Source organism: Ranitomeya imitator, chromosome 2, assembly GCF_032444005.1.
Source record: "Ranitomeya imitator isolate aRanImi1 chromosome 2, aRanImi1.pri, whole genome shotgun sequence".
NCBI classification, from domain to species: Eukaryota; Metazoa; Chordata; class Amphibia; order Anura; family Dendrobatidae; genus Ranitomeya; species Ranitomeya imitator.
This window is the reverse complement of record NC_091283.1, coordinates 459176179-459200427: the sequence shown is the minus strand read 5'-3', so window position 1 is coordinate 459200427 and position 24249 is coordinate 459176179. Positions and strand designations below refer to the sequence as shown.

Here is a 24249-nt window from a genome sequence, read left to right as displayed (position 1 = left end):
GACAGATGAAACCAAAATCGAACTTTTTGGCAACAATGCCAAACGATATGTTTGGTGTAAAGGCAACACAACTCATCACCCTGAACACACCATCCCCACTGTCAAACATGGTGGTGGCAGCATCATGGTTTGGGCCTGCTTTTCTTCAGCAGGGACAGGGAAGGTGGTTAAAATTGATGGGAAGATGGATGGAGCCAAATACAGGACCATTCTTGAAGAAAACCTGTTGGAGTCTGCAAAAGACCTGAGACTGGGACGGAGTTTTGTCTTCCAACATGACAATGATCCCAAACATAAAGCAAAATCTACAATGGAATGGTTCACAAATAAACGTATCCAGGTGTTAGAATGGCCAAGTCAAAGTCCAGACCTCAATCCAATCGAGAATCTGTAGAAAGAGCTGAAAATTGTTGTTAACAAATGATCTCCATCAAACCTCACTGAGCTCGAGCTTTTTGTCAAGGAACAATGGGCAAGAATTTCAGTCTCTCGATGTACAAAACTGATGGAGACATACCCCAAGCGACTTGCAGCTGTAATCACAGCAAAAGGTGGCGCAGCAAAGTATTACGTTAAAGGGGCCGAATTATATTGCACGCCCCACCTTTCAGTTTTTTTATTTCCTCAAAAATTTAAAATAACCAATACATTTTGTTCAACTAAACAATTGTGTTCCACTTGTTGATTCTTCACCAAAAATTTTCATTTGGTATCTTTATGTTTGAAGCATGATATGTGGGAAAAGGTTGAAAAGTTCCAGGGAGCCGAATACATTCGCAAGGCACTGTATTTAGCATTCAGGTACTTAGGAAAGTGAGTGAGTATATTTGAAAAGTGAATATCCCGGTCACAGGTCTTCCCTGCACACTGAGCACCCCTTACCCAGCTGTGAATATCCCGATCACAGGTCTGCCCTGCACACTGAGGGCCCCTTACCCAGCTGTGAATATCCCGGTCACAGGTCTGCCCTGCACACTGAGCGCCTCTTACCCAGCTGTGAATATCCCGGTCACAGGTCTGCCCTGCACACTGAGCGCCCCTTACCCACCTGTGAATATCCCGGTCACAGGTCTGCCCTGCACACTGAGCGCCTCTTACCCAGCTGTGAATATCCCGGTCACAGGTCTTCCCTGCACACTGAGCGCCCCTTACCCAGCTGTGAATATCCCGATCACAGGTCTTCCCTGCACACTGAGCGCCCCTTACCCAGCTGTGAATATCCCGGTCACAGGTCTGCCCTGCACACTGAGCACCCCTTACCCAGCTGTGAATATTCCGGTCACAGGTCTGCCCTGCACACTGAGCGCCTCTTACCCAGCTGTGAATATCCCGGTCACAGGTCTGCCCTGCACACTGAGCGCCTCTTACCCAGCTGTGAATATCCCGGTCACAGGTCTGCCCTGCACACTGAGCGCCCCTTACCCAGCTGTGAATATCCCGGTCACATGACTGCCCTGCACACTGAGCGTCCCTTACCCAGCTGTGAATATCCCGGTCACATGACTGCCCTGCACACTGAGCGTCCCTTACCCAGCTGTGAATATCCCGGTCACAGGTCTGCCCTGCACACTGAGCGCCCCTTACCCAGCTGTGAATATCCCGGTCACAGGTCTGCCCTGCACACTGAGCGCCCCTTACCCAGCTGTGAATATCCCGGTCACATGACTGCCCTGCACACTGAGCGTCCCTTACCCAGCTGTGAATATCCCGGTCACATGACTGCCCTGCACACTGAGCGTCCCTTACCCAGCTGTGAATATCCCGGTCACAGGTCTGCCCTGCACACTGAGCGCCCCTTACCCAGCTGTGAAATCCCGGTCACAGGTCTGCCCTGCACACTGAGCGCCCCTTACCCAGCTGTGAATATCCCGGTCACATGACTGCCCTGCACACTGAGCGTCCCTTACCCAGCTGTGAATATCCCGGTCACATGACTGCCCTGCACACTGAGCGTCCCTTACCCAGCTGTGAATATCCCGGTCACATGACTGCCCTGCACACTGAGCGTCCCTTACCCAGCTGTGAATATCCCGGTCACATGACTGCCCTGCACACTGAGCGCCCCTTACCCAGCTGTGAGTATCCCGGTCACAGGTCTGCCCTGCACACTGAGCGCCCCTTACCCAGCTGTGAGTATCCCGGTCACAGGTCTGCCCTGCACACTGAGCGTCCCTTACCCAGCTGTGAATATCTCGGTCACATGACTGCCCTGCACACTGAGCGCCCCTTACCCAGCTGTGAGTATCCCGGTCACAGGTCTGCCCTGCACACTGAGCGCCCCTTACCCAGCTGTGAGTATCCCGGTCACAGGTCTGCCCTGCACACTGAGCGCCCCTTACCCAGCTGTGAGTATCCCGGTCACAGGTCTGCCCTGCACACTGAGCGCCCCTTACCCAGCTGTGAATATCCCGGTCACAGGTCTGCCCTGCACACTGAGCGCCCCTTACCCAGCTGTGAATATCCCGGTCACAGGTCTGCCCTGCACACTGAGCGCCCCTTACCCAGCTGTGAATATTCCGGTCACAGGTCTGCCCTGCACACTGAGCGTCCCTTACCCAGCTGTGAATATCCCGGTCACAGGTCTGCCCTGCACACTGAGCGCCCCTTACCCAGCTGTGAGTATCCCGGTCACAGGTCTGCCCTGCACACTGAGCGCCCCTTACCCAGCTGTGAATATCCCGGTCACAGGTCTGCCCTGCACACTGAGCGCCCCTTACCCAGCTGTGAATATCCCGGTCACAGGTCTGCCCTGCACACTGAGCGCCCCTTACCCAGCTGTGAATATCCCGGTCACAGGTCTGCCCTGCACACTGAGCGCCCCTTACCCAGCTGTGAATATCCCGGTCACAGGTCTGCCCTGCACACTGAGCGCCCCTTACCCAGCTGTGAATATCCCGGTCACAGGTCTGCCCTGCACACTGAGCGCCCCTTACCCAGCTGTGAATATTCCGGTCACAGGTCTGCCCTGCACACTGAGCGCCCCTTACCCAGCTGTGAATATCCCGGTCACAGGTCTGCCCTGCACACTGAGCGCCCCTTACCCAGATGTGAATATTCCGGTCACAGGCCTGCCCTGCACACTGAGCGCCCCTTACCCAGCTGTGAATATCCCGATCACAGGTCTGCCCTGCACACTGAGCACCCCTTACCCAGATGTGAATATTCCGGTCACAGGCCTGCCCTGCACACTGAGCGCCCCTTACCCAGCTGTGAATATCCCGATCACAGGTCTGCCCTGCACACTGAGCACCCCTTACCCAGATGTGAATATCCCGATCACAGGTCTGCCCTGCACACTGAGCACCCCTTACCCAGATGTGAATATTCCGGTCACAGGTCTGTCCTGCTCATTGAGCACCCCTTACCCAGCTGATGCAGTTTGCTGCCTTCAGTGGGTGGAGACAGATTTTTGGCAAGTTGTACTGTCCTCAGAGCCAATACTTAGAGAGAAGTACAAGGAAGATGTCACTGACTCATGGTAACCCCTTGGCCCTGGCAGTGCATCTCTGTTCAGTAAGGGGAGCTGTTCCCTCCACACACAGCTGAATTCCTTGTGGACCATGGCAGGGGCTGTGTACACATGTTTTCTTATAGTGCTGTACATGGTTACGGCCATAGAAGTTTTTATACAGCTGTAACCACGTTACCAGTGTACACCACAATGATTGTGCTCGGAACAAAAGGATCTGGTCACTATGGAGTCATCTGAACCAGACTGTCAAAGTGAAGCTGCTCTATGCGAGACAATCACTACTGAATACAATTTTAGTTTAGTAAGGGGCGCTCAGAGTGCAGGGCAGACCCCTGACCGGGATATTCACAGCTGAGTAAGGGGCCCTCAGTGTGCAGAGCAGTCCTGTGACTGGGATATTCACAGCTGGGTAAGGGGCGCTGCCTAAGGGGCGCTCAGTGTGCAGGGCAATTCTGTGACCGGGATATTCACAGCTGGGTAAGGGGCGTTCAGTGTGCAGGGCAGTTCTGTGACCAGGATATTCACAACTGAGTAAGGGGCGTTCAGTGTGCAGGGCAGACCTGTGACCGGGATATTCACAGCTGGGTAAGAGGCGGTTAGTGTGCAGGGCAGACCTGTGACCGGGATATTCACAGCTGGGTAAGGGGCGCTCAGTGTGCAGGGCAGACCTGTGATCGGGATATTCACAGCTGGGTAAGGGGCCCTCAGTGTGCAGGGCAGACCTGTGACCGGGATATTCACAGCTGGGTAAGGGGCGCTCAGTGTGTAGGGCAGTCATGTGACCGGGATATTCACAGCTGGGTAAGGGGCGCTCAGTGTGCAGGGCAGACCTGTGACCGGGATATTCACAGCTGGGTAAGGGACGCTCAGTGTGCAGGGCAATTCTGTGACCGGGATATTCACAGCTGGGTAAGGGGCCCTCAGTGTGCAGGGCAGACCTGTGACCGGGATATTCACAGCTGGGTAAGGGACGCTCAGTGTGCAGGGCAATTCTGTGACCGGGATATTCACAGCTGGGTAAGGGGCCCTCAGTGTGTAGGGCAGTCATGTGACCGGGATATTCACAGCTGGGTAAGGGGCGCTCAGTGTGCAGGGCAGACCTGTGACCGGGATATTCACAGCTGGGTAAGGGGCGCTCAGTGTGCAGGGCAGACCTGTGACCGGGATATTCACAGCTGGATAAGGGACGCTCAGTGTGCAGGGCAGTCATGTGACCGGGATATTCACAGCTGGGTAAGGGGCGCTCAGTGTGCAGGGCAGAACTGTGACCGGTATATTCACAGCTGGGTAAGGGGCGCTCAGTGTGTAGGGCAGACCTGTGACCGGGATATTCACAGCTGGGTAAGGGGCGCTCAGTGTGTAGGGCAGACCTGTGACCGGGATATTCACAGCTGGATAAGGGACGCTCAGTGTGCAGGGCAGAACTGTGACCGGGATATTCACAGTAAGGTAAGGGGAGGTCAGTGTGCAGGGAAGACCTGTGACCGGGATATTGACAGCTGGGTAAGGACGCTCAGTGTGTAGGGCAGACCTGTGACCGGGATATTCACAGCTGGGTAAGGGACGCTCAGTGTGCAGGGCAGACCTGTGACCGGTATATTCACAGCTGGGTAAGGGGCGCTCAGTGTGTAGGGCAGACCTCTGACCAGGATATTCACAGCTGGGTAAGGGGCCCTCAGTGTGCAGAGCAGTCCTGTACCCGGGATATTCACAGCTGGGTTAGGGGAGGTCAGTGTACAGGGCAGTCATGTGACCGGGATATTCACAGCTGGGTAAGGGGCGCTGCGTAAGGGGCGCTCAGTGTGCAGGGCAGTTCTGTGACCGGGATATTCACAGCGGGGTAAGGGGCCCTCAGTTTGCAGGGCAGGCCTGTGACCGGGATATTCACAGCTGGGTAAGGGACGCTCAGTGTGCAGGGCAGACCTGTGACTGGGATATTCACAGCTGGGTAAGGGGTGCTCAGTGTGCAGGGCAGACCTGTGACCGGGATATTCACAGCTGGGTAAGGGGCGCTCAGTGTGCAAGGCAGACTTCTGATCTGGATATTCACAACTGGGTAAGGGGAGCTCAGTGTGCAGGGCAGACCTGTGACCGGGATATTCACAGCTGGGTAAGGGACGCTCAGTGTGCTGGGCAGACCTGTGACCGGGATATTCACAGCTGGGTAAGAGGCGCTCAGTGTGCAGGGCAGACCTGTGACTGGGATATTCACAGCTGGGTAAGGGGCGCTCAGTGTGCAGGGCAGTTCTGTGACCAGGATATTCACAACTGAGTAAGGGGCGTTCAGTGTGCAGGGCAGACCTGTGACTGGGATATTCACAGCTGGGTAAGAGGCGGTTAGTGTGCAGGGCAGACCTGTGACCGGGATATTCACAGCTGAGTAAGGGGCGCTCAGTGTGCAGGGCAGACCTGTGATCGGGATATTCACAGCTGGATAAGGGGCCCTCAGTGTGCAGGGCAGTCCTGTGACCGGGATATTCACAGCTGGGTAAGGGACGCTCAGTGTGCAGGGCAGACCTGTGACCGCGATATTCACAGCTGGGTAAGAGGCGCTCAGTGTGCAGGGCAGACCTGTGACCGCGATATTCACAGCTGGGTAAGGGGCGCTCAGTATGCAAGGCAGAGCTGTGTCAGGGATATTCACAGCTGGTTAAGGGGCGCTCAGTGGATAGGGCGGACCTGTGGCCGGGATACTCACAGCCGGGTAACGGGTGTAGGACTATGAGTAGTGATGAGCGAATATACTCGTTATTCAAGATTTCACCGAGCACACTCTGGTGTCCTCCGATTTTTTTTTTTTTTTTAGTGCTGAGATTGTTTTCATCACAACAACTGAATGAGTTACATCTCATAGCCAGCTTGATTACATGTGGGGTTCCCTAGCAACCAGGCAACCCCCACATGTACTAATGCTTGCTAACAGATGTAAATCATTCAGCTGCGGCGCTGAAAACTAAATCTCAGAGCCCTAAAAATTACTCGGAGGACACCCGAGCGTCCTTGGGAAATCTCGAGTTATGAGTATATTGGCTCATCACTAGCTATGAGAGACTCAACCAGCAGAATAGTGAGTGCAGCTCTGGAGTATAATACAGGATGTAACTCAGGATCAGTACAGGATAAGTTATGTAATGTATGTGCACAGTGACTGCACCAGCAGAACAGTGAGTGCAGCTCTGGAGTATAATACAGGATGTAACTCAGGATCAGTACAGGATATGTAATGTATGTACACAGTGACTGTACCAGCAGAACAGTGAGTGCAGCTCTGGGGTATAATACAGGATGTAACTCAAGATCAGTACAGGATAAGTAATGTATGTACACAGTGACTGCACCAGCAGAATAGTGAGTGCAGCTCTGGAGTATAATACAGGATGTTACTCAGAATCAGTACAGGATAAGTAATGTAATGTATGTACACAGTGACTCCACCAGCAGAATAGTGAGTGCAGCTCTGGGGTATAATACAAAATGTAACCCAGAATCAGTACACAATAAGTAATATAATGTATGTACACAGTGACTCCACCAGCAGAATAGTGAGTGCAGCTCTGGATTATAACACAGATGGTAACTCAGGATCAGTACAGGATCAGTAATGTAATGTATATACACTGTGACTGCACCAGCAGAATAGTGAGTGCAGCTCTGGGGTATAATACAGGATGTAACTCAGGATCAGTAGAGGATAAGTAATGTATGTACACAGTGACTGCACCAGCAGAATAGTGAGTGCAGCTCTGGATTATAACACAGATGGTAACTCAGGATCAGTAATGTATGTACACAGTGACTGCACCAGCAGAATAGTGAGTGCAGCGCTGGGGTATAATACAGGATGTAACTCATGATCAGTGCAGGATCAGTAATGTAATGTATGTACACAGTGACTGCACCAACAGAATAGTGAGTGCAGCTCTGGAGTATAATACAGGATGTAACTCCGGATCAGTACAAGATAAGTAATGTAATGTATGTACACAGTGACTCCACCAGCAGAATAGTGAGTGCAGCTCTGGAGTATAACACAGGAGGTAACTCAGGATCACTACAGGATAAGTAATGTATGTACACAGTGACTCCACCAGCAGAATAGTGAGTGCAGCTCTGGAGTATAATACAGGGTGTAACTCAGGATCAGTACAGGATAAGTAATGTAATGTATGTACACAGTGACTCCACCAGCAGAATAGTGGGTGCAGCTCTGGAGTATAATACAGGGTGTAATTCAGGATCACTACAGGATAAGTAATGTATGTACACAGTGACTCCACCAGCAGAATAGTGAGTGCAGCTCTGGATTATAACACAGATGGTAACTCAGGGTCAGTACAGGATCAGTAATGTATATACACTGTGACTGCACCAGCAGAATAGTGAGTGCAGCTCCGGGGTATAATACAGGATGTAACTCATGATCAGTACAGGATAAGTAATGTATGTACACAGTGACTCCACCAGCAGAATAGTGAGTGCAGCTCTGGATTATAGCACAGATGGGAACTCAGGATCAGTACAGGATCAGTAATGTATATACACTGTGACTGCACCAGCAGAAAAGTGAGTGCAGCTCTGGGGTATAATACAGGATGTAACTCAGGATCAGTAGAGGATAAGTAATGTATGTACACAGTGACTGCACCAGCAGAATAGTGAGTGCAGCTCTGGGGTATAATACAGAATGTAACCCAGGATCAGTACAGGATAAGTAATGTAATGTATGTACACAGTGACTCTTCCAGCAGAATAGTGAGTGCAGCTGTGGAGTATAATACAGGATGTAACTCAGGATCAGTACAGGATAAGTAATGTAATGTATGTACACAGTGACTGCACCAACAGAATAGTGAGTGCAGCTCTGGGGTATAATACAGAATGTAACCCAGGATCAGTACAGGATAAGTAATGTAATGTATGCACACAGTGACTCTACCAGCAGAATAGTGAGTGCAGCTGTGGAGTATAATACAGGATGTAACTCAGGATCAGTACAGGATAAGTAATGTATGTACACAGTGACTCCACCAGCAGAATAGTGAGTGCAGCTCTGGAGTATAATACAGGATGTAACTCGGGATCAGTACAGGATAGGTAATGTAATGTATGTACACAGTGACTGCACCAGCAGAATAGTGAGTGCAGCTCTGGGGTATAACACAGGATGTAACTCGGGATCAGTACAGGATAAGTAATGCAATGTATGTACACAGTGACTCCACCAGCAGAATAGTGAGTGCAGCTCTGGAGTATAATACAGGTTGTAACTCAGGATAAGTACAGGATAAGTAATGTAATGTATGTACATAGTGACACCTTCAGCAGAATAGTGAGTGCAGCTCTGGAGTATAATACAGGATGTAACTCAGGATCAGTGCAGGATAAGTAATGTAATGTATGCACACAGTGACTCTACCAGCAGAATAGTGAGTGCAGCTCTGGAGTATAACCCAGGAGGTAACTCTAGGTCAGGATAAATCATCTGATGTACTCCATGTTGGATGTGTTGGTCACATGAGGTCGCCACATGATCACATTGACTAAGCACTTAGTGCTGCACTGGATAAGGAGGTCACATGGTGGCTGTACTACTTGTTTTGCCAACACAGCTGTTATTTTGCTTTAACCCTTCAAACTTGGATGACTCAGCCACATTTTTGCTCCTGATCTCTGCCAGTTGTAGCCTCTGTTGATGACTAATGCCGGGGCAGATTTTTGTGTCCTGTTCGCTAGCATTGGGCCAGCCATTCTGCTGTCATTGCCGTGTGTGCCACTTGTAGCTGCTTATTTTAATCACATGGTGCCTTGTTATACTGTGCACATGTATTAGCTGTAAATGTTTGCCCTGGGGGGCCAGTGGCAGTTGCGCAGCCTGTTTTACAAGGCCGGAAGAGCAGTGATTCATATATAATTGACATTTGTACATCGAGCAGTTCAGATTGCAAAAATTCCAAGGCGATTATTGCTTTTCAATGCAGCAGGACTGCTTCTATTTACAGCGAGCCTCTGGCTTTATGACTGTGCATCTCAGGGAAGACACTATGTGCCAGAACACCTAATGAGTGCCAGAATGGGAGACCCCCAGCTCTGTGCCCCCAACTTCCAGGAAATATTTGTTGCAAAAAGCTTTTAAGGGTTTTTCCACCAAAAACAATCTTTGCATAATCCTTTCAGGGTCCCATCGAAAATAAACACAATTGATAGTCGCCGTCTCACAGTGCCGCACTTCCAATGATGTAATCACAGCTATGCCAATTATATTGCCACGTGACCGCTGCAGCCAATCATTGGCAATCGCTATTGCGTCAGATCAGAATTCTGATTGGCTGCAGCAGTCATGTAGCACTATAATCCTACATGACCAGCTGGGACAGGAGCGCCAACATCGTTGTAACGTTTTTTTAATGAGGATACCTAAAGTGATTACTCAGGGGTCATTCATTAGTGAACAGCCCCCCATAAAGCTACATCAGCTTACCGGTGGTCATGCAGAGTTACCATTAATGGGGCATACAGAAAGGCATAGTCTCCAGTCTCAGCTGCTGGGGTGGGGAGTTTGCGGCAGATGTCCACCATACTTTTACATGTCTGCTGGTCTCTGACTTACGACTATCACTATATTAGCTGGGACCCTTGCCATGACTTGTCACACACAGCCCTTGAGAGTCAATGGCTACTAAGGCCACCTGGCTAAACCTTTCCACTTAAGGTGATTGCACAGGACTAATAGAACATGGTTGTTTACTTTTAGAAATAGCGCCCCCCTTATCTATAGGTTGTGTGTGATATTGCAGCAGTGGAGCGAATGTTGCTTAGTTGTAGTACCACAAGCAGTCTGTGGACAGATGTGGCACTGGTTTTGAAATAAATATTTTTTTTTTACCTTTGTTTAGACGCCTGGCTGGTAAAACATTGTCTGACTCAAATTATGCAAGTATGCCTCATTTGATTTGTTCTGTCCTGTCTAGTGGATGAGAGCAGAAATAAGTGAATCTGACAAGACCCGCTGGCTGTGTCTTTCTGTCGCACATTGGGTATGCAGTTTTAGCGCATCATAATGCCATGACTGATGGATTTAGCGCATCATTTTATCTTTGTCAGCAGTGGCACTGCTGGGGAATTATTGCATTTGGATATGTTCTCATGTAGTGAATAAGCTGCCATTTTATGGATGGAAAACTCACAGCCTATTACATTAGTTGCCAAGATATTTAACCCAGTGTCACAGACTCTCTGCAAACAAAATTTGCTGCATAAAATGATCAGCGGAGCCGATTTTCTATCCAGTTTAGCGCAAAGGTTGAAAATCCATAGAGAATGAGTCTCCAAGTATGGACGCTTGCACGGCTGCCACTCACAGGAGTCCGCCAATGCAACGTCTCAGCAAATACCCAAAGGAGGAGGCTGGCTCCTCACTGCCAGCAGCTCTCACTCCTTGTGGTCCAAGGATAACTCCACAATTAGTTGGGGTCTGACACTTGGCACCTCCACCGGTCAGCTGTAACCCCCCCGCGGCTGCATATACACAGTGTGCGGGACAGCTCCGCTCCTTACACTGTGCGGTAACTGTGCTGCAGTTCTAATCACGTTCATTTCAATAGGAACTGAGCTGCAGGACCCAAATGCAGTCTTGGGAAAGCCCTTCAATACATTAACTGATATTTTATAGTTATTTGTATCTTTTACAAATAAAAATTAAATATACTTTAAATTGTGAAATTGACTTTAGACCTCTCCTGTAGGCTCTCGTTCTACTTCCACTCTTCTTTTAACACACCCTGTGTTTTGGTATGTGGTAAAGGGGGTTCAGGTTATTAACTTAGCCCAGCCCCCTTCTGTTTTTTCATCATAATGGAGAAGGCAATGGACTGAGCCTGGCAACCAGCCCCCTTCCATCACATGCCAAACACTAAGGCAAAGGGGGTTGTTACTTCCTGATGGCGTTGGGACCATCACAAGAAGGGGTGCTTTAAAGGGGTCTAAAATCGGGATATTGGTTCAGTTTTCAAATTTAACCCTGCTGTTCTGTTCGGTCTGGGGAGACCTATTTTGAACTTTGGTATTTTTTGGGGTGTTCAAGATGCGGTTCTGAAACTTGTGGTTGATTGACTTAAATGAGGATGGGTCGGTCGGCCACGGGTTTCAGAGCCGCATCTTGAATATTTTAAAGAATATTGAAGTTCAAAGTCGGTCATTTTTGACCAACAGAACAGCAGGGTTAAAGTAGATGAGCAAGTTGACCTAATTTCTATCTGCAGCCAAAAGATCCAAATAACTTTTTAGATACTTGAACATCCCCTTTATATTGTCAAATAAAATGTATTCTTTTAAAACAAGTGTGTGCTGTAATACCTGTATGCCACCATATAGTAATTCTGCCAATTTTGCCAGACTACTTCCCAAACTCCATTATGTCCATATTCTGTAGATGACGTGGAAATGAGTTTTCCTAATGGTACAACTTATCCTGCTTTTATCAGTAATTAGCTTCAATGTCTGACGAACAGCAGACTGGAAAGGCACCTGCCGTCACAGCGCCACAGGTAGTCACCCAACTTTATCTGCTTCTGTACAACAATCTCTGTAATTAGCCTTTAAGAAGCCAGGTGACATCCCTTCATGGCAAACATGTGGCCTCTACATACAACCTTGGGAAATGGCGTTGCGATCTATTCCCATCCATGGTGTCTTGTTCTCACTACGCATTCATAGCCTGGCACACTGTGGGTGAAATCCTGTGTGAGCCTTTCAGGTGTTGGACACAAGTTAGAGAGAATGGCACCGAGTTGCAGAAGACTTAATATTTATACTACCGCTAGTAGTGGCTTCAGTATTTATGCCGCTCATCCAACAATAACCACACAGGCCGCTGCGTATCCCTGGCGCCAAACTGTGCACCGTGACAAAGTCTAACTGTGCGGTGCCTCCTCCGCGTGGTTAATTATTACACATGTTATTTACATCTGGTGTTTGCAGAGGATATCGGAATTGAGTCACTGTAAAGGCCATTAATTAGCAGGCTTGATCAGATGATTACAAGGGGGGCACCTTGATTAGCTGAGATTGCAAAGGAAGGGGCATCTCTTGATTTCCATGATTGCTCCTGGCAGTATGTCTTCTCCACTAGAATGGAGGTCTTGCAAATCTTGAGTTGTTGGTAGTGTGGAGATAGCGGGTGATCCAATCGACGAGTCAGAATAGGGAACACAAACAAAGAGACGCATAGGCTTGCGTTTTAATTGGAATCAATAGAGAGTGAGTGGGGAGTTTTAAAGGGACAGCATCCTAATTCCTTGGAATGTCCTTGTTTTGCAAAGGCTATTTGACAAGGGGCAAGCTGACTTTCCTATTGCCAGTTGCTATAGGGCTACAATGCCGAGTTGCCTGGCAGTTGCTTTCCTTCCACGCAGCAGATACCTGCTCCACCTGTCCGACCGCTCCTGATCCTCCACATTCTATGCAGATCACCTGAAGACAGTGTACAGCACAGACGCAGGCTCGGCCACGTCCTGCTCCGCAGCCTTTCCTCCTCGGACTTTGCAGGTACGGTACTTTTTTTTAATGTTCCATTTGCTCCGTACTTTATTCTGAGATTCTGCTGTTTTTTCTCCACATATGAGTTTGTGTTAAGTTTTGACTCTTGACCGAATGAAGAATGTGTGTGGATGTTAATAAGTAAAATACATGAGACGAGTCGATTTTCTGTAATCATGAGGTTCATTTCAATCTATTGTTCTCGGTTATCTGTCATATATTTCACTGGCTTCACTGGAAAGTGTCCTGAAGTGCGATGGGCCATGCAGAGCCAGAGTGGGCGATTGGTGATGGGGTGTAGGAGCGACCCGGTATTACTTCTGTGACCTTAATCACATGAGGACAGGGGGCATCTGCACAATCCTGGAATGATGAGGACAAATGGAGGTATTTCTCAGTGGCGGCCCTATTGTGATGGTATATACTGGAATATACTGCCCTTAGCATAGAGGATAACTTCCCGATCGCTTCTCACCACTTTACTGTCAGTGTTAGGAGGATGAATTGAGCGGCGGTGCGCATGCCTTGGATATGTTCTAACTTCCATACTTCATACAAACCCTTTCAATGGCTCTCTGTATAAATATTATTAGCATATTGATAGACTTTGCCATAAATGTATTATCCAACTTTTTATCCATTCTTCTGAAGTCAATGCATCACCTCTGAAATTTCTACTGAAAGTTCCGCTTCTAACATATAGCTTTTAGGTCGAAAATTGGAACTGGGTATTTAATGCAAAACTCCAAATCCTCTGCTTAGCTATGTTATAAAATTCCAGCAGCATCTACCCACCACTAGGGGGAGCTTATGTTAATTTAGGAAAACCGAATGCAATGATTAACTTGGCTCCCTCTAGTGCAGTGTTCCCCAACTCTGGTCCCCAAGAGCCACCAACAGGTCATGTTTTCAGGATTTCTTTAGTATTGCACAGGTGATGGAATGATTGCCTGTCCAGGTGATGGAGTTATCACTTGGGCAATACTAAGGAAATCCTGAAAACATGACCTGTTGGTGGCTCTTGAGGACTGGAGTTGGGGAACACTGCTCTAGTGGTCACTTCAAGCAACTAGAATTTTATTTTTATTGTGAATTAAAGACCTGTAAGGCTATGTGCACACGTTCAGGATTTTTAGCTTTTTTTTAGCGTTTTTCGTCCGTTTACATATGCATCTCATCATTTTTAATGCATTCCGCACTTTTTGTGCACATGCTGCATTTTTTTCCGCAGCGGAATCACATTCCGGAAAAAAACGCAGCATGTTCATTCTTTGTATGGAATCGCGGGGATGCCGCACACATAGGAATGCATTGATCCACTTACTTTCCACATGGGGCTATGCCCACCATGCGGGAAGTAAGCGGATCATGTGCGTGCGGTTGGTACCCAAGGTGGAGGAGAGGAGACTCTCCTCCAGGCCCTGGGAACCATATACCTGTAAAAAAAAAAAAAAAAAACCCCAAGAATTAAAGTAACACATCGTGATATTCTCACCTTCCTGCTCCTCGCGATGCTCCCGTTCCCAATAATGCCTTGCGGCAATAACCTGTGATGACGTAGCGGTCTCACGTGATGCTACGTCATCTAGGGTCATTGCCGCAAGGCATCACTGGGAACGGGAGCATCGCGAGGAGCGGGAAGGCTGCAGGGGCCGCCGGAAGGTGAGAATATCACGATTTTTTATTTATTTTTTATTATTTTTAATATTCGATCTTTTGCTATTGATGCATAGGCAGCATCAATAGTAAAAAGTTGGTCACTATGTTTGACAAGTGTGACCAACCTGTCAATCAGTTTTCCAAGCGATGCTACAGATCGCTTGGAAAACGCTAGCATTCTGCAAGCTAATTACGCTTGCAAAACGCTAGTGTTTAGTGGGAAAACGCATGCCAATTCAACGCATGCAAGGAGTTGCGGAATTTCCACAGCAATTCAGGACGTGTGCCCATAGCCTAACACAAAAATGAAGTTCTGACTACTATACAGACATAGTAGGCAACAAATCTGAACACATCTAAAAACATGGTGTTAAAAGGTGAAGATTGATATTTGTGAGTTGTGAATCTCTTCTACTTTCTTCTCTAGCTCAATATTAAAATCTGTCAATGCATTTGCTAATTTTGGAAGAAGGACTAAGGGGGCCAAGGGGGGTTTCAGTAGTCACTGTTGCCCATTCGTTCTGATGACTGTTAGGTGCCCAGGGGGCAGAGCTCCACAGATTTCCATTGATGTCTAGTTCAAGGTGGTCTCTTAAAGACCTCATCCAGCGCATACGTGTTCTGATATGACTGCGGTACATTTATTGTCTTTATTACAGGATGACTAGTCGCTCACAATCTATAATGAGTCACTCAGTAACTGTAATCTGGGGAAACCTGTTTGAGTGATAACATATAATACCGTCCCGTCCCTGGTGTCACCAGTCACTCCGCGTGTGAGACCTGCCGGCCTTACCAGACGTCTGCTCTACACCATGGGATACAGGCTGTTATCTGTGTTCTTTCCTGAAAGTGATTCTTGACTGATAACAAAGCCGCAGTACAAAGCCGGCCACATTGATGAGGGCTGATGTTAAAGGGGTTCTAGCATAAATGTAATTTAACGCCTATCAACAGGATCATTGCTTAGGGTCCCACTGATTCCAAGAACTTGGATCTGGAGTGTTCCACGAATGAAGCGATGCTCCCGTGAACACCACCATTCATTCTCTGAAGGTCGCCATGTTACAGCTCCCCTGCACGTCAGAGCCTTGCTCTCTGGATCGGAGGGGGTCCCGCAGTGAACAGCATCCTATTACCTATGTTGGTGCTAGGTGATGGCTTGCATTTAGAGAGCAATCCCTCAAAGGGATTTTTGTCTTTCTCACAGGTCCCAAGGACAAGCAATCGTCAGTGTAAAGTGACATTAGTTTAGCATTCCTGTGAACTATTAACAGAGATCTGGGTTATTGGACCCTCACAGAACATTCTGTCAAATGGGCCAAAATGGCTCATTTTGACGACCCTGTTAGAGACACCCTCTGTACCCCCCTCTTAGTTAGCGGACAGGGGCTAACAATGACCATCTTATAATACCTCATTCAGCTGCAGTGGACACTCGTTTTGGGCTTACTCCCTCTATATGAGTTTGCATGCCTCCAATGGCTGTGATAACCGAGCAGCAGATTGTTTGCCTTTATATTTCACCAAAAAAATATATTTTTCGGTGGAATAGATTAGCAAATCTGCAAAAGAAAAAAAAAAACAGACAGACCACAGGCCCAGATCCCTTGCCTCCATTTTTGACACATCCATGTACTATAGCTGCCGCACCCTTGTGGTATAAAAGCCAGGATAAACATTTTTGTCATATTTGTACGTTCTTTTATGTAATTGCTTAGGACTTCTAGGTGAAAGTGTCAGAATCCATCTAAAAAAAACATGAAAGGTCAACAAAGATTAAAAAAAAAGTACATAAGGAGGTGGTTTATTGTAAGCCCTGCCCACAAAGTGGGTCCACAACCTTCCTAATCCTTCGAAGCAGAAGCCTTAAGGACAAATTGTGACTTCTCACGAAAGTGACATGTGACCCTTTGTGCTGTGCGCTTAGATCCTTACAAGGTATAGAAACTAATCCATATATTTAGCGTTTGCACATATCTTACCGCTTGCAGATTGCCTGTGGACTCTCTTCTCTCTTCTGCGTAGTATTCCCAGCAGATCTGCACCTTATATATAACATTAGAGATCAGTTCCCACAGTGAGAAAGCAGAGCAGAATTTCCGCTGCCTTTTTTCTTGCTACCAATCCGCTGCATTTTAAAGTGCCAGCACAGTACATGAGTTTTTAAGAAATATCATGCACATGCTGCAAAATATACAGTTAGGTCCATATATATTTGGACAGAGACAACATTTTTCTAATTTTGGTTATAGACATTACCACAATGAATTTTAAACAAAACATTTCAGATGCAGTTAAAGTTCAGACTGTCAGCTTTTATTTGAGGGTATCCACATTAAAAATGGATGAAGGGTTTAGGAGTTTCAGCTCCTTAACATGTGCCACCCTGTTTTTAAAGGGACCAAAAGTAATTGGACAGATTCAATAATTTTAAATAAAATGTTCATTTCTAGTACTTGGTTGAAATATCCTTTGTTGGCAATGACTGCCTGAAGTCTTGAACTCATGGACATCACCAGAAGCTGTGTTTCCTCCTTTTTGATGCTCTGCCAGGCCTTCACTGCGGTGGTTTTCAGTTGCTGTTTGTTTTTGGGCCTTTCTGTCTGAAGATTAGTCTTTAACAAGTGAAATGGACAAGTGAAATGCATGCTCAGTTGGGTTGAGATCAGGTGACTGACTTGGCCATTCAAGAAGATTCCACTTCTTTGCTTTAATAAACTCCTGGGTTGTTTTGGCTTTATGTTTTGGGTCATTGGTCGTCGTTTCATACTACAGATGGACAATCAGTTTGGCTGCATTTGGCTGGATCTGAGCACACAGTATGGCTCTGAATACCTCAGAATTAATTTGGCTGCTTTTGTCCTGCGTCACATCATCAATAAACACTAGTGACCCAGTGCCACTAGCAGCCATGCATGCCCAAGCCATCACACTGCCTGCGCCGTGTTTTACAGATGATGTGGTATGCTTTGGATCATGAGCTGTACCACGCCATCGCCATACTTTTCTCTTTCCATCATTCTGGTAGAGGTTGATCTTGGTTTCATCTGTCCAAAGAATGTTCTTCCAGAACTGTGCTGGCTTTTTTAGATGTTTTTTAGCAAAGTTCAGTCTAGCCTTTTTATTCTTGATGCTTATGAGTGGCTTGCACCGTGCAGTGAACCCTCTGTATTTACTTTCATGCAGTCTTCTCTTTATGGTAGATTTGGATATTGATACGCCGACCTCCTGGAGAGTGTTGTTCACTTGGTTGGCTGTTGTGAAGGGGTTTCTCTTCACCATGGAGATTATTCTGTGATCATCCACCACTGTGGTCTTCCGTGGGTGCCTAGGTCTTTTTACATTGATGAGTTCACCAGTGCTTTCTTTCCTTCTCAGGATGTACCAAACTGTAGATTTTGCCACTCCTAATATTGTAGCAGATTCTCGGATGGGTTTTTTCTGTTTTCGCAGCTTAACCCCTTCCCGACCTTTGACGCATACGCTGCGTCATGAAAGTCGGTGCCATTCCGACCCATGACGCAGCATATGCGTCATGGAAAGATCGCGTCCCTGCAGGCCGGGTGAAAGGGTTAACTCCCATTTCACCCGATCTGCAGGGACAGGGGGAGTGGTAGTTTAGCCCAGGGGGGGTGGCTTCACCCCCTCGTGGCTACGATCGCTCTGATTGGCTGTTGAAAGTGAAACTGCCAATCAGAGCGATTTGTAATATTTCACCTAAAAAACTGGTGAAATATTACAATCCAGCCATGGCCGATGCTGCAATATCATCGGCCATGGCTGGAAACACTTATGTGCACCCACCCCACTCCTCCGATCGCCCCCCCAGCCCCCCGATCTGTGGTCCGCTCCCCTCCGTCCTGTGCTCCGCTCCCCCGTCCTCCTGTCCGCTTCCCCGTGCACCAATCACACCCCCTGTGCTGCAATCAAACCCCCCCGCACTCCGATCCCCCCCCCGCACACAGCGACCCCCCCGTGCTCCGATCCACCCCCCCCGCACAGCGATCCCTCACCCCGTGCTCCAATCCTTCCCCGTGCTCCAATCCTTCCCCGTGCTCCAATCCTCCCTCCCGTGTTCCGATCCACCCCCCCCCATGATCCGATCCACCCCCCCGTGCTCCGATCTCCCCCCCCTTATACTTACCTGGCCGCCCGAGGTCCGTCCGTCTTCTTTCCTGGGCGCCGCCATCTTCCAAAATGGCGGGCGCATGTGCAGTGCGCCCGCCGAATCTGCCGGCCGGCAGATTCGTTCCAGAGTGAATTTTGATCACTGAGATATATCCTATCTCAGTGATCAAAATAAAAAAAATAGTAAATGACCCCCCCCCTTTGTCACCCCCATAGATAGGGACAATAAAAAAAATAAAGAATTTTTTTTTTTTCACTAAGGTTGGGGTAAGAACTAGGGTTAGGGTTAGGGGTAGGGTTAGGGTTAGGGGTAGGGTTAGGGGTAGGGCTAGGGGTAGGGGTAGGGTTAGGGCTAGGGTTAGGGGTAGGGTTAGGGCTAGGGTTAGGGTTTCGGTATGTGCACACGTATTCTGGTCCTATGCGGATTTTTCCGCAGCGGATTTGAAAAATCCACAGTGCTAAACCGCTGCCGATTTATCGTGGATTTACCGCGGTTTTTCTGCGCATTTCACTGCGGTTTTACAACTGCGATTTTCTATTGGAGCAGTTCTAAAACCGCTGCGGAATCCGCAGAAAGAAGTGACATGCTGCGGAATGTAAACCGCTGCGTTTCCGTGCAGTTTTTCCGCAGCATGTGTACAGCGATTTTTGGTTCCCATAGGTTCACATTGAACTGTACACTCATGGGAAACTGCTGCGGATCCGCAGCGTTTTCCGCAGCGTGTGCACATACCTTTAGAATTAGGCTATGTGCACACGGTGCGGATTGGCCGCTGCGGATCCGCAGCAGTGTTCCATCGGGTTTACAGTACCATGTAAACATATGGAAAACCAAATCCGCTGTGCCCATGGTGCAGAAAATACCGCGCGGGAACGCTGCGTTGTATTTTCCGCAGCATGCCAATTCTTTGTGCGGATTCCGCAGCGTTTTACACCTGTTCCTCAATAGGAATCCACAGGTGAAATCCGCACAAAAAACACTGGAAATCCACGGTAAATCCACAGGTAAAACGCAGTGCCTTTTACCCGCGGATTTTTCAAAAATGATGCTGAAAAATCTCATACGAATCCGCAACGTTGGCACATAGCCTTAGAGTTGGGTTGGAATTAGGGTTGTGGTTAGGGTTAGGGGTGTGTTGGGGTTAGGGTTGTGGTTAGGGGTGTGTTGGGGTTAGGGTTGTGATTAGGGTTACGGCTACAGTTGGGATAAGGGTTAGGGGTGTGTTGGAGGTAGAATTGAGGGGTTTCCACTGTTTAGGCACTTCAGGGGGTCTCCAAACGCAACATGGCGCCACCATTGATTCCAGCCAATCTTGTATTCAAAAATTCAAATGGTGCTCCCTCACTTCCGAACCCCGACGTGTGCCCAAACAGTGGTTTACCCCCACATATGGGGTACCAGCATACTCAGGACAAACTGCGCAACAATTACTGGGGTCCAATTTCTTCTGTTACCCTTGAGAAAATAAAAAATTGCTTGCTAAAACATCATTTTTGAGGAAAGAAAAATGATTTTTTATTTTCACGGCTCTGCGTTGTAAACGTCTGTGAAGCACTTGGGGGTTCAAAGTGCTCACCACATATCTAGATAAGTTCCTTGGGGGGTCTAGTTTCCAAAATGGGGTCACTTGTGGGGGGTTTCTACTGTTTAGGCACACCAGGGGCTCTGCAAACGCAACGTGACGCCCGCAGACCATTCCATCAAAGTCTGCATTTCAAAAGTCACTACTTCCCTTCTGAGCCCCCACGTGTGCCCAAACAGTGGTTTACCCCCACACATGGGGCATCAGCGTACTCAGGAGAAACTGGACAACAACTTTTGTGGTCCAATTTCTCCTGTAACCCTTGGGAAAATAAAAAATTGTGGGCTAAAAAATTATTTTTGAGGAAAGAAAACGTATTTATTATTTTCACGGCTCTGCGTTATAAACTTCTGTAAAGCACTTGGGGGTTGAAAGTGCTCACCACACATCTAGATAAGTTCCTTTGGGGGTCTAGTTTCCAAAATGGGGTCACTTGTGGGGGGTTTCTACTGTTTAGGCACACCAGGGGCTCTGCAAACGCAATGTGACGCCCGCAGACCATTCCATCAAAGTCTGCATTTCAAAAGTCACTACTTCCCTTCTGAGCCCCCACGTGTGCCCAAACAGTGGTTTACCCCCACACATGGGGTATCAGCGTACTCAGGAGAAACTGGACAACAACTTTTGTGGTCCAATTTCTCCTGTAACCCTTGGGAAAATAAAAAATTCTGGGCTAAAAAATTATTTTTGAGGAAAGAAAACGTATTTATTATTTTCACTGCTCTGTGTTATGAACTTCTGTGAAGCACTTGGGGGTTCAAAGTGCTCACCTCACATCTAGATAAGTTCCTTTCGGGGTCTAGTTTCCAAAATGGGGTCACTTGTGGGGGGTTTCTACTGTTTAGCCACATCAGGGGCTCTGCAAACGCAACGTGACGCCCGCAGAGCATTCCATCAAAGTCTGCATTTCAAAACGTCACTACTTCACTTCCGAGCCCCAGCATGTGCCTAAACAGTGGTTTACCCCCACATATGGGGTATCAGCGTACTCAGGAGAAACTGGACAACAACTTTTGGGGTCAAATTTCTCCTGTTACCCTTGGGAAAATAAAAAATTGCGGGCTAAAATTCATTTTTGAGAAAATAATTTTTTTTTTTTATTTTCATGGCTCTGCGTTATAAACTTCTGTGAAGCACTTGAGGGTTCAAAGTGCTCACTACACATCTAGATTAGTTCCTTTGGGGGTCTAGTTTCCAAAATGGGGTAATTTGTGGGGGATCTCCAATGTTTAGGCACACAGGGGCTCTCCAAACGCGACATGGTGTCCGCTAATGATTGGAGATAATTTTCCATTTAAAAAGCCAAATGGCGTGCCTTCCCTTCTGAGCCCTGCCGTGCGCCCAAACAGTGGTTTACCCCCACATATGGGGTATCTGCATACTCAGGACAAACTGGACAACAACATTTGTGGTCCAATTTCTCCTATTACCATTGGCAAAATAGGAAATTCCAGGCTAAAAAATCATTTTTGAGAAAAGAAAAATTATTTTTTATTTTCATGGCTCTGCATTATAAACTTCTGTGAAGCACCTGGGGGTTTAAAGTGCTCAGTATGCATCTAGATAAGTTCCTTGGGGGGTCTAGTTTCCAAAATGGGGTCACTTGTGGGGGAGCTCCATTGCATAGGCACACAGGGGCTCTCCAAATGCGACATGGTGTCCGCTAACAATTGGAGCTAATTTTCCATTCAAAAAGTTAAAAGGCGCGCCTTCCCTTCCGAGCCCTGCCGTGTGCCCAAACAGTGGTTTACCCCCACATATGAGGTATCGGCGTACTCGGGAGAAATTGCTCAACAAATTTTAGGATCCATTTTATCCTATTGCCCATGTGAAAATGAAAAAATTGAGGCGAAAATAAATTTTTTGTGAAAAAAAAGTACTTTTTCATTTTTACGGATCAATTTGTGAAGCACCTGAGGGTTTAAAGTGCTCACTAGGCATCTAGATAAGTTCCTTGGGGGGTCCAGTTTCCAAAATGGGGTCACTTGTGGGGGAGCTCCAATGTTTAAGCACACAGGGTCTCTCCAAACGCGACATGGTGTCCGCTATCGATGGAGATAATTTTTCATTCAAAAAGTCAAATGGCGCTCCTTCCCTTCCGAGCCTTACCATGTGCCCAAACAGTGGTTTACCCCCACATGTGAAGTATCGGTGTACTCAGGAGAAATTGCCAAACAAATTTTAGGATCCATTTTATCCTGTTGTCCATGTGAAAATGAAAAAATTGAGGCTAAAAGAATTTTTTTGTGAAAAAAAAGTACTTTTTCATTTTTACGGATCAATTTGTGAAGCACCTGGGGGTTTAAAGGGCTCACTATGCATCTAGATAAGTTCCTTGGGGCGTCTAGTTTCCAAAATGGGGTCACTTGTGGGGGAGCTCCAATTTTTAGGCACACGGGGGCTCTCCAAATGTGACATGGTGTCCGCTAAAGAGTGCAGCCAATTTTTCATTCAAAAAGTCAAATGGCGCTCCTTCCCTTCCAAGCCCTGCCGTGCGCCCAAACAGTGGTTTACCCCCACATATGAGGTATCAGCGTACTCAGGACAAATTGGACAACAACGTACGTGGTTCAGTTTCTCCTTTTACCATTGGGAAAATAAAAAAATTGTTGCTGAAAAATCATTTTTGTGACTAAAAAGTTAAATGTTCATTTTTTCCTTCCATGTTGCTTCTGCTGCTGTGAAGCACCTGAAGGGTTAATAAACTTCTTGAATGTGGTTTTGTGCACCTTGAGGGGTGCAGTTTTTAGAATGGTGTCACTTTTGGGTATTTTCAGCCATATAGACCCCTCAAACTGACTTCAAATGTGAGGTGGTCCCTAAAAAAAATGGTTTTGTAAATTTCGTTGTAAAAATGAGAAATCGCTGGTCAAATTTTAACCCTTATAACTTCCTAGCAAAAAAAAATTTTGTTTCCAAAATTGTGCTGATGTAAAGTAGACGTGTGGGAAATGTTATTTATTAACTATTTTGTGTCACATAACTCTCTGGTTTAACAGAATAAAAATTCAAAATGTGAAAATTGCGAAATTTTCAAAATTTTCGCCAAATTTCCGTTTTTATCACAAATAAACACAGAATTTATTGACCTAAATTTACCACTAACATGAAGCCCAATATGTCACGAAAAAACAATCTCAGAACCGCTAGGATCCATTGAAGCGTTCCTGAGTTATTACCTCATGAAGGGACACTGGTCAGAATTGCAAAAAACGGCAAGGTCTTTAAGGTCAAAATAGGCTGGGTCATGAAGGGGTTAAGGATAGCTTGTTTCACCTGCATGGAGAGCTCCTTTGACCGCATGTTTACTTCACAGCAAAACCTTCCAAATGCAAGCACCACTCCTGAAATCAACTCCAGGCCTTTTATCTGCTTAATTGAGAATGACATAACAAAGGGATTGCACACACCTGTCCATGAAATAGCCTTGGAGTCAATTGTCCAATTACTTTTGGTCCCTTTAAAAACAGGGTGGCACATGTTAAGGAGCTGAAACTCCCAAACCCTTCGTCCAGTTTTAATGTGGATACCCTCAAATGAAAGCTGAAAGTCTGAACTTCAATTGCATCTGAATTGTTTTGTTTAAAATTCATTGTGGTAATGTCTATAACCAAAATTAGAAAAATGTTGTCTATGTCCAAATACATATGGACCTAACTGTATCTGTAGCATAAAGTGCAGGATTGACACTTGCAATATGTCATTTTAATCTGTGAATGTAGCTATGAATGCCCCCCACCTTTTTTGCAATGATATCTGTTGCAGTACATACCACTGTAGGACTTCCACCGCCGGAGGTCCGCAGCAAATTGCTGACTGTTGTATTCTGTGCCTTGCTACCTGACAACAATAACTAGAACTCAAAAGAGA

General features: G+C 47.1%; 1 protein-coding gene across 3 annotated transcripts in view; it reads left to right on the top strand.

Moving 5' to 3' along the window:
- The window catches only part of OSBPL2 (oxysterol binding protein like 2), a 116528-nt gene that overhangs the window by 31950 nt on the left and 60329 nt on the right, over positions 1 to 24249 (top strand). Inside the window, exon 3 of one of the 3 annotated variants that reach the window (XM_069751188.1) lies at positions 12936 to 13015. The exons of the other annotated variants lie outside the window; for them this stretch is intronic. The gene's annotated coding sequence lies outside the window, so the exon portion shown is untranslated. The remainder of the gene's footprint in view (positions 1 to 12935; positions 13016 to 24249) is intronic. 3 annotated transcript variants of the gene reach the window in all.